The following is an 11,888-nucleotide window of genomic DNA, read 5'->3' as shown; positions in this document are numbered from 1 at the left end:
GTATATGTATGTTTCTTTGTGGAAGTGGTATCCAGTGCCGTAATTCATTACCTTAAAAATAAAATATATTTGGTATGAGAATACTAATATAATAATGCTGATAACGATGGTATTGTAAAAGTCAAATTAATGAAGAATTAATAAAACTTAATTTAACATTATCGCCGTATTTTTATTTCTTTCCTACAAAAGAATGAAGTATGTATTTATTTCTACGGCTCTCCAACCTATTCAGTGACTTGAATTAGCCCGTGATCTTATCTGGTCTGAACACCCTGATATACTTGATATACTTGTGTTGTGTATTGAATAAGTTTTATGGAGGAAACAAACAATTTATATTTGAAAAATGTGACTTAAAAAGGATAAGATGATGAATATATTAAATGATTGTCGTTGACAATCATCGGCGTTTTTGGAACCTATGTCGAAGCATTTACACATGTTTAAACTCAAAACTTTTCCTTGTATATGCCATTGATGACAATAATTGGCATTAGTGGAGATTTTTTTAAGAAAGGATTTTGACGTCTGGTATAGGCAATTCATTAGTTCATATAGTTAAAAGTGTAGCGAACATAACAACGTTACTTCTTATATAACAAGGAAGTTACAGTGGATATAAGAGGTCTTCTAAAATATCGGTTCACTTTGCGAACGTTGGTTTCTACCTACTAAACGTATATGGAAAACTAATATTGAATGCAAAACTGCAAGTTTCGAAGAAAATATTTAATTTATCATTTAAGATTTTGACACTTTTTATATTTTCAAGATCCTTTGGTAGTTGCAATGATGAACGGTAGTTTTTCGAAATTCAACTTCACTTGCAGTGGGTCAAAAAGAAGAAAGGCATAAAACCTCTTAAATTTCTTGAAAATACAAGGGTCCTGCCTGGAAAGCTTGAAGACGACTTATTTTGTGATTGGAGGTTTGTTATTCTTTCTTTTCCATTTTATCCATTTACTATAGTCAACGTTAATTTTTCAATTGGTTTCAAGTGATCTATAGTTTTAAGAATCCCGCAACTTTCAATTATATCATATCACTGATGATTGCGTATGGCGGTTTTTGTAACATTAAATGATTTGAAGTGCTAAATGTCTGCCAGAAACAAAGCTACCGTTAGGCACTTAAATATCGACAGCCATTCAAAGGAATAGACATATATATAAAAATTGTAATCCATATTTGGCTAAAAAATTTGTCATTAATCCAAAAATATAATATTTCTGATTTCTAAATCCCGATATAAATGAAAGATATGATATGAATGAGATACGTGTGTGTATTGTGTATTTATTTAAATTTGCCATTAGCGTTCCAATTATTTGTACTGTGTGAATAGCCTTTAAGACCAAATATATTCTATTTGCATTAAGCCATTGTATATTATTTCGCTCAAATAGTCGTACTCTTCGTTAAAAATACTGTAATACATAACAAATCGTGTCCACCATTTTCTATATTAAGAAAGTTGATGCAAGTATACCTCACTCAACGGCCTAGATACGTTCCGAGAAAAAGGCCGTAAAGTGGAAAACTATTTAACGAATCAATTTTTTTTAAGAAATCCATTCACATTGAATCAGAGCAATATGTTTTGTCAGAGTTCAGGAAGAGAAAGGTACACATTTCAACTGATTTTGATTCCTTCTATGATTCGACAACGTTATCAACATCGCTTTGCTGAACCAATTTATAAAAAGTTCTGTCTGAAAAGTAAGACTTAGAATAAGCTATAGCATCCTAAAACATTAATTGGTGCCCAGTCACAATTTGCTCACAATGAGCAATGACAAAAGTTATTTTTAAACCAGTTTTAGCAAAGAATCTTAGTCCTCCAGATTTTCTTATTGGATATTTTGTTCAGCCCTAAGAACCACCTTGTATTTTCTGAATGATGTATTTGCGGTGGTGTTAGGTTAAAATTCTCTATTCTTTGTCTCATTTGCACTAACAAGCAGAACTACTCGTTCTTTAAAGACCCTATGTCCAGATACAGTTTTTTCAGATTTTAAAGTGAAGACTATTTCAGGCATTCGCTTTCAATAGAGTCCCTCATCATTTACATAAAAAGCTTTTTCCAGTTGGTATCCACCTCTTTCTTTTTGATTTTTCCAAAATCGGATACTGGCTGTAGCGAAATGCCGTACAAAAACCAGCCGTAGATCTAGACTTGGGTGTAACTTAATTTTTTTGAGCTGATAGCATATAAACAATATAAAAATTGATTTCAATAATCTTTACTATACCTATATCTAAATGTTGAATTGCCTATTTTTATTCTATACTGATAAGTGCAAGTCATATATCTTTTTCTTCTTTTTCCATTGTATAATAATAAGCGCTCGTATAGTGATTCTTTTGTTTGGATATCTCTTATATATACGAGGCTATATGCTCCTCCTAGGAATTAAAAGAATTCATGTACATATATATATGAGTAACGATTTAAAGTTCTAAATATTTTGAGCATGTATTTTGTGAACATTACACAAGTTCGCAAATATTTTCCAAATATCTTAACTCTATTTATATCTTAAAGCAGGCATTTGCTACTTTTGGACATAGTATAGTATCAAGCTATACTAATTTTCTGAATAACACAAAATATTTGGAAAGTAGAACACATGATTTTACCACAAAAAAAATTATTTCAAGATCCACCTGTTTAATTGGACCATCAAGCCCCTCTTCATTCGTATAATTTATTTTATTTGAAAAAAAAAACCAAAAATAAATGACATTTGCAATCTTTTGTTTCGTATGAAAAAAAAAACACAAACAGTGGCGGACTACATTTTTGGGAAAGGAACTAATTTCACACAAAACAACAGTTCTGAGCAAATAAAGCACACAGTCTTGGTATGACCAGCATAATATGTAATAGTTCTTCTTCTAAAGAAATATGTATGTCATTCTGTTTAGGTCGTGCCTTGGACTTTAGAACTACATTTAAGCGTCTTGGCATGGATTTGATTAACTTGCGGATATATTTTCGATTTCTTCTCACAAACTTCTTTCACAAATGTTTTAATGGATTAAAATTCGGTTACTATGTAGAATAAGGGACAAGGCGTCGGATATGATAACCAATATACACACGCATATCGTGAGCGGTGTGCTCGCGGTCTTTGTTTACTTGAAAGTAAAACAAACTTTCTTATTTAAGAGCTATTGTTTTGGTAAATTTTTTTTAAAATTTTTGAACATACATGATTGTTCATCATCTTGTAGATAACCCCGTTACTCGACACCCGCAGCATACATGTAGTCCCACACCATAATCCCCTTCTCCATATTTCCTTACTTTGTTTTGTGTTTTTAATTCTTTATTGCGTTTGCGCCATACTAAGATTCTGCCATCCAAATGACGATGGTTGAATTTGCTTTCATCCGACAATAAAACTTTCTCTAAGAAGTTAACGTTTTCGAATTTAAATTCTTTAGAAACTCTGATTTTTTTTTTAATTGAACTCATTAAATTTTTCCGTTTGAGAATGTTTGCAGATAAGAACCTTATTGTTTTATTTAAAATTTACTGCTGTGCAAAAATTTTGTCCGCCACTGTATAAAAATCTGCTTTTTATGGATAGACAGAATTTGTTTTGCACCTCTCGCTAGCCTGGCTCTAGTAGCTATTCAGCAGGTACCCCACACACTGAATATACAAGAATGGGCTAAAGAATCATATTTTCTAACATTTGACCATATAATAATCAAGCTCTCCCCAAAGCCGACTCTGACAAGTGAGTCCAGGATCGCTTTTGTACTTTTTGGTTGCTAGTGAAAATTATGAAAAAAAAACAGATATTTCTTTAGGTCAGACAATATCATGTAAACGTGTTTCCGTGGATTTGCACTTGAGGTACGCATGCTGAGGTTTTAGATAAAAAAAACGTTCCACATTTGGCCTAAAATGCATACTGTCCATTGTCCCAAGTAAGATCGATATTAAGCTTATCAATCTTACATTTTCGGCTCTTATTCTTGGCCGATTATTCCTACCTTAAATATTAAAGCAGAATTAAGTTTTTTTTAAGTAAAGGGTACAGGGTACTAAAGGCGACTCAATCTAAGTGGAAATTCCTGGTAATGAAGTAGAAACAAGATTATTATTAACCCGCCTGATGATTTTATTTTTACATAATATATATATGTTTAATTACTTTAATATAACAACTATTGTTTACTCAGCCCTCACTCTTTATGTATGCAGATCAGAAGTACATATAGAATTGTTTTTTTATAGTATTTAAAAGTCGTTCGTTGTGAATATAGACAAATTCGGGTTTACCATGTGTCTTGTTGCAGTGTTAAAGCTCTTTTTTACTGAAATTGACTTCATCACTAAATAAGTGCTCTATTTCTTTTTTGTGGGGCATCGTCAAATCACCTTTAACTGCAGATAAATGCAAAAGAGTATCAATTGGTTTATTCACAGAGGCAGCATCAACATGAATAGGTGAACCTCTAGGCAATTTTTCTTTTTCCTTCCATTTTTTCAAGACCATTTAACGCCAATTATTATGGTTTTCGAAAAGAATCACTAAAGTTCGTAGAAGCTTGCATATTATTTATGGAGAATAATAGAGCCACATTACTTTAATATGTCCAATGACTCAGTAAACTCACATTGGGTCTAATCTATCTTGGGAGTCTAATTGGGTCTATTAGAAGACAATATGTAGTAGTCAACTTAACTGTAGTGTTACTTTGCTTATTAAAATACAAACATTAATTTGTCTTTTCTTTTCAATGAAAAGAAAAAGAAGAAGAAGAAGAAGAAATTTAAATAACAAAGAAAACAAAAATATTTTGACAACTGACAACTTTGGAATAGATGAGTTAATAGATTTAGAAACGCTGTGATGTGAGTTGCTGATAGGTTCAGCTTCCAAGAAGTTGGATTCTTCAAGTAAGCTTTTTTGATTATTATTTTAAAAAAACTCTACTAAAGGTTCTTCGCAGTTTCTTGATTTACATTATTTACTATCTTCTGCATTCCAAATAATTACTTGGTTGCAGTTTCTTGTTTTCGCATCGTCTTCAATTTTAGAGGTACTGGCTTCCTAAAATACTCCCTCAGTTGAAAATACTGTTTAAAATGATATTAAGAAGTCGGCCATACAATTGTTGAAATTGATTTTGGTTTAGTAAAATAAGAAAAGTTTATTTAAATTTTTAAAGCAATTATTTTATTTAATCATCTTCTACAATAACTATGTTTTCATGCTCAACTTTAACAATGGGAAGGGGCAGCTCCTCCGATGTGCACTTTAATGGCGTTTTGGATTACTAAATCTGAATTCAATCTATATTTACTCTTAATCTGTCAAATTTTGTTGCCCAATCGAACATTTTTGGAGTAATTTAATATTTTTTTAGTAGTATTAGTGAACATTTAAATTTTTCATGAATACATATATCAATCAAATCATACTTCGTCTGTCAAATCATATAAAACAGTTGTTAATTTAAGGGTAATCTCTGGGAAAATGTCTAGAGTGTTATAAATTAATTTTGCCCGAGATTTACCAATCGAAAACGCCATTACTTACCTAAATCTCAATTATAAGTTAATTTCGAAATCTATTGAAATGCATGAGGAGCTAATTTCCATTTATTAATTTAATGGAAGGATGAAATGTTACGACTTTTATTACTCTTCCAAAACATTGTAAATTCGCTAAAAATCTTTTGTTAATATGACGACAATATTTTTATATGAAAAATGAAGTTTCTTCTTTAGCACACTCACAATCATCACAAGTCTTTAGTTAACTGAATATATAGATAGAGACATTGCTATATAACAGCCAACTTAAGCAACTTTTAGCAGAGAAAACATATTCAAAATAATATTCAGCAGGCCTAATCCATAATAAATACATATTCAGATAAATATAATAATTTCTAGAATGTTGTCGTCACAACAATCAAGATATTCGAGAATACAAAATGTCTTTGACAATGCTGACTAATATACCTAGATTAGATTGTATAACTTAGGCCAATTCCTGGCCCTGATTGAGCAGCACTATTCTGTGATATATGTCAAACGAAATTACCAGCCGAGACAACATATGTTTACCCTAAGCTTTACCATTCACTTAACAACAATCGGACATATTAAAATCCAGTGTATGTTACGAGTCTGAACACACTAGAGACAAAACTGTAAAGAAATTTGATAAAAGTGGATATATAATAGATGTGCTGGGCACGCTTGGCTAAAAATATTACTGCTGTCAGTGAGTGTCAAGGAAGATCCAATTTTATCCATTACACAACGCGCTTAGCATTTGAACCTAACTTACAGCACGTTATAGTTTATTTTTCATTTGGAATTCCAACTTTATGGCGTTTCGATTGGTAAATCTGGAGTAATTTTTTCAAACAAAATGCTCTTTTAATGCAGTTTTAGTGCAATTTTATTTTTGATTAGTAAATCTGGGGCAAAATATATAACACTCGAGATTAATTTATAACACTCCAGATATTTTGGTTGAGTAGTAAGATTATCCTGTGTCACAGCTGTGTTATATGATTTAACAGTTAAAGTGTGATATGATACGATATGTATTTGTGAAAAATGTAAATGTCTACTAACATGACTAAAAAATGTTAAATTACTCCACAAATGTTCGATTGGACAACGAAATTTCACAGGTTGAGGGTAAATATAGAATCCGGATTTACCAATCGAAAATGCTATTAATTTCATATAACTCAAGTAACATAAAAACTGAAGTCAGGGGAGTATGTGCGGATTAGGTGCTCGATTAACACCATTCGAATGATGAGTTTGGTTATGGAAGTGTAATAAGAATGCATTTTATCGTAAATGACGATGATGCAAATCAAAACCCTCAATTTTGATTCTTATACCCTCATGAATATCAATTTTTGTTACAATAAAATTAAAGATATAGGTGTCGAAGATACGTTACACAATATGTCCTGTTTTGACCTATAAGTTCATGCTATTTGTGGTTCGTGCTTGACTTTTTTGTGGGGTTACGTGATGGAATGTGCTTATCGTGCCTACAATTATAAACTCTCGACGTCCTGAAATCGAATATTAGTAAAGTTTTTCCTTGATTTATAATAGAAATTGTGAAAGTAGTTTTATTATATTATATTATTAAAAATATAAGAAAGACAGAAAAAACCACAAACTTTGAATGGCGCAACTCGAAAATTTCTACATGGATTGACATTTTTTTTTTCCCAACCATTTTTAAATATTATTATACACAACAATAATTTCGATGGGATGCCACCCACCTATGATTCATATTCCATATTAGTTGAATAAAGTTATCAAGTTACGTTAACATTTAGCTTAGTTCTTCCAAAAGTTTCTCTTCATAGTTTTGATGACTATTAACGATTTGGTAAAAATATGCATACGAGTTGTATACATTTGTGCTGCGGTGTATGCATAATTTAAATATATAGTTTTCTCCTGATCCCCATATCTACACTAATGCAGTCAGGTGAATTCAGCTCTTTCCTCTAGACGTGCTTTATTTTAATATACCATAGCAGGATCTCTTCTCAAAAGTGGTTAATTTTGTTCACTATTCGTAAAAGAATATATCTATGCAGACTGTGCGTTCGATAACTTTTAAATATTAGACAGTCTTGTTCTTAGCCTTGCAGATTGTGTGTTCGATCTTCTTTTTAAATATTAGGAAAATTCTGATTGCAATCTTATTCCACTTATCTATCATATTCGACTAAAGTGTTTTTTAAAAAGTTCTTTCTCAATTTCTGAATCATGTTATTTTAATGAGTTAACGGGTGTCCACATTGGTTCTTCCAAACATTTACTCAAGCTTGACACTGCGTAATCAGGAAAGCGGAACACAGGAATAGAGAACTATTTTTTGGAACATTAAAACTTGGATAATTAATTATCACTAAATAATTCTGGAGATGAAACAAAAAAGAAAATAAGTATTAATAAAGGTAACAGAGAAGCTGATTTCATCTCAAACGAAGAAGTCAGTAAGATTATGAGTCTAAATATATTACAGAACTAAACAGTTACTTCTTACATCGACAAATGGCTCAAACTGCCACACATATATTATCTTCTTGAATGTATATGTCTCAGGCATTGCAAACTCAAACAAAACACGGTTGAAATTATATGTGAAGCTACAAAATGAGATTAAAACGTTCAAAAATAATCAACCCATTATACTACATACTGAGTGATATAAATGACCAATTACCAACTCAGTATTTACCTACTAAATACTATTATTGAAGATGTAATGAAAGATTACGGTGATTAATAGAATAACTTAAAATATATCGACACTTTATTGATAATCATAAACTATATAATTACGAACAGATGGTATTAAACCAAAAAATTACTAAACATGCGACCACTAAAATCTGTCAATAGCAGAAGCGATTACTTGATCTCGTTTTCGAATTATATCACCATAAAAACAATGAGGTCTCACAGAAAAGAAGACTGCCACAAAAGTTAGAAAAAAATGCCGGAATAAACGCAACAAAAGAAGCACTAGGCGAATGTCCAGTAAACATTGAAGCAGCGAAAAGGAAAAACAAAAAATAAATATTCTTTAATAGAATATAAATCAAAGAAAATGAAGAAAGCAAACAACGCAAGACATTAAACCAATTAAATGAGAAGTATTAGTAACCAATAGACGAAATATGTTGACATATTGACATATAGGAATATTACTTCAAGAATTATATAGAAACGAACCCAGCTCAACATAAAGCAAAACTAAATTGCGAATATTAATATAATTAATGAAGTGGTACACCTACTACAGGTAAGACCCCGCTTAACACGTAGGATACGTTCCATCAAAGTAGAGCGTATTGCGAAACAGCGCTAAATGAGGCTATCTTAACATGTAAATAATGGGGTTAGGGGAAGATTGATAGAAAGTTGGTTAGGTATTAAATTTAATAATCATGTTTTATTTAATAAAAATAAAACCAAACATTTATTTATTTTATTTTCTGTCTCTCCTAATTCTGGAATGATGTTGCATCTGCGGCTGCAATCTTCCACTTACATTCCAAAGAGGTGGTTTAGTGGGTTCAAGTCTCACACGGTGGCTTTCGATGCTTCCACCTAATGCAAAAAAAACAAAAAAAAAATCAGATCACTCAATTTATTCTATGTTTCCAATTTTCTGCCTTTCTGTCAATGTAGTTTGCGTTTTCCTTTTGCGTTCTGTTAGAAGTTGTGGATAAGTGGATAAAGCACCTATAACACCTTAAGCACCTTTCTTTTGAACTCCTGCCAAATTTTGGATCAACAAATTGGTTCGTAATTTCAGTTATAGTGGTCGAACTCAAACTCAAACTCCATTGCAGAGCTTGACATAGTTGCAGTTGCCGATGACAATTTTTTTTCTTTATTCTTCAGAATTGTCCTTATTGTTGAAGTTGCACTATTTTGAGATTGACGTTCACCAAAGTTTTATAATCACTTGTATTTTAGCTGCCAGTGAAAGTTTTCATTATCACCCATGATAAAAACCAAAGATCATAATATTTGTCACTGTATTAATCGTTATGGTATTATATAAATTTATACTTACAATAATTTCAAGAAAAAAGAAACATAACTACACTGTTGCGGATATGTTATGTACACATTTGGAAACCTAGCGCTGAGCACAATTTCGGGGAATCTCCGATTTAATAAAACAGCGCTAAACCGAAACAGTGTTACGGTATTAAAAACTAAGTTCTCAAACCTGACGGTAAAAACCTTAACCAAGAACTTGTAGAATTTTTTATTCTGAAAAATAAAAAAATACCACTTGAATCAATATCATATATAACGATTCCAGTATTATGAAAAGATAACAGACGAAATAGTAAAAGAAAACCAGTACGAATGTTTTGCTGTTAAAAAAGATTTTAAGGTTTGACGAAATACTCAAAATAATAAAAATAAATAAAAGCTTATTAAAGACTGATTAAGAGTGTCCGAGATGTGATATTTTATGACTTATGGACACACAGAAACGAAGTTGTCTCATCTAAAGTATTTTTGTATGAATCTTGGCGCCTGGGATATCGGAATAATCTAAACTATTGTCGTCAAATATATTATTTGATTCATTCAGAATTTTTGGTCCTAATTACGGGAAAAGTTTTAGAAAAAGCTTCATCACGTTCGGTTAAGTAACAAATCTAACCAAAAACAATCTACTTGAGTAGCGTGCTACGTTTTTTTCTGACAAATTAAAGATCGATTTTGTGTTTTTTATATTCTTATTTGACCATCTTTCACTAGTGGTTGTAAAAAGTTGTAACATTGTCTTTGGATCTATGGTAAGTCTTGTTATCTATAGGAAGTGTATGGTAAGTCTTGTACTGGAAGGTGTCCTTAACAACACTAACAAAAATGATTCAATACCTGTAGATCATTTGATTTATTTTACAGAGCATATGTAAATATTGAAGAGCTACTCAACAAACTTCGCTGTTCTACCCACAGATGGATGATTTGTGGTGACTTCAAGATTATTTCAATGTTGATTGGTCGAAGGAGTAATTACAAAAAGTACAATTGTTTTCTTTGTGAATAAGACAGCCGTTAAAATAAACCACATTACATAGAAAAGAAATTTCCAGTTGGAAAAAGACGGAAGGGTGGTATATAGATACTAAAAAAAGTGTCTCGTAGATAGAAACCCAAGTGTTTCAGTTCACATAATGTGGGTCTAATGAATGATTTACTTAAATTACGAGTATAACCTAAGGAAGTTGAATGTGTTAGTTATCTTCGTAAGCAGTTCCTTAGTTGATCTCGGGCGACGTTAAGAGAGGAAGTGTTTATTGGACTTGTCATCTTAAGATTGATTGCAACTTGAAGATTGAAGTGGACCTGAGAGAAAAGGAAGAGGAATGAATATCTTTTATACCTATTTGAGGAATTTAGCTGTATTATTAGCTCCTAGATTGCTTGCCAGTATGTCTTGGTGCTGCTAGAAAGGAAATAGATATTTGGGTGATAGTTCAACGTAACGATTTTTATTCTAAGTAAAAGAAAAACTAGTTTATTATTTTGTTTGTGTTCCAAATCTATCGAATGAATAAAATTGTAGATGCTTATTAATAATATTAAACATTTTTGAATATAGAAGTCATGGGAACTTGTATGCAATTGTAAAGTTATAAATTCTCACGTCGTATTTAAAAGGTTGCAATTGGTTCATACTCCAAGCTGTCCGTATCTGATTTTGTTTTTAATTTGTTGGAATCTGTCTTGACTTGAATCGGTCAAATACAATCGAAGGCATTGGACCGATTCAAGTCATTTTCGTCTATTGTTTGGCAAATTTCTTTCATATCAAAAATGCGTCCTAAGATGCTTAAAAATATTAATTGTGGTAGAAGATGTGATTTTATTTTACAGTCCTGAATCGCTGTGAGTTTTGGCTCTTCCTGTACTTTTAATTTGAAGTATTACATAACTATAGTGAAAATTTAATTTGAATCTTCTACGTATCTCAGAGAAAAGGAACTAGAAGCTGCTTTTGTTGGGCGTTTTTCGTCTTATTTTCATAACCAAACAATGTAGTCGGTTATTGTTTTTGGAATGGCGTGTACACAATAACATTGAAATTTATGGGTGAGTGGCGTATGAGTGATTTAAAATTTTAATTAATGAGCTCCAACACTACCCTTGGGTTAAAAAAATATAAAAGGATGACTCAACCTTCTCTTATCAGCTCGCTATTAAAAGTTTTTAGGTATCTAAGAGCTTTTTTCAAGGCTCTATGTATTTGCGAAAGTAGCTGCTCTAGAGTGCGTAACAATGTTGAAATACGTTCAATGTACAAGAAGAATCTTAAGGAATATAA

This window comes from Teleopsis dalmanni, chromosome 2 (assembly GCF_002237135.1).
Source record: "Teleopsis dalmanni isolate 2A chromosome 2, ASM223713v2, whole genome shotgun sequence".
Taxonomy (NCBI): domain Eukaryota; kingdom Metazoa; phylum Arthropoda; class Insecta; order Diptera; family Diopsidae; genus Teleopsis; species Teleopsis dalmanni.
Note: the sequence above shows the minus strand (reverse complement) of the source record.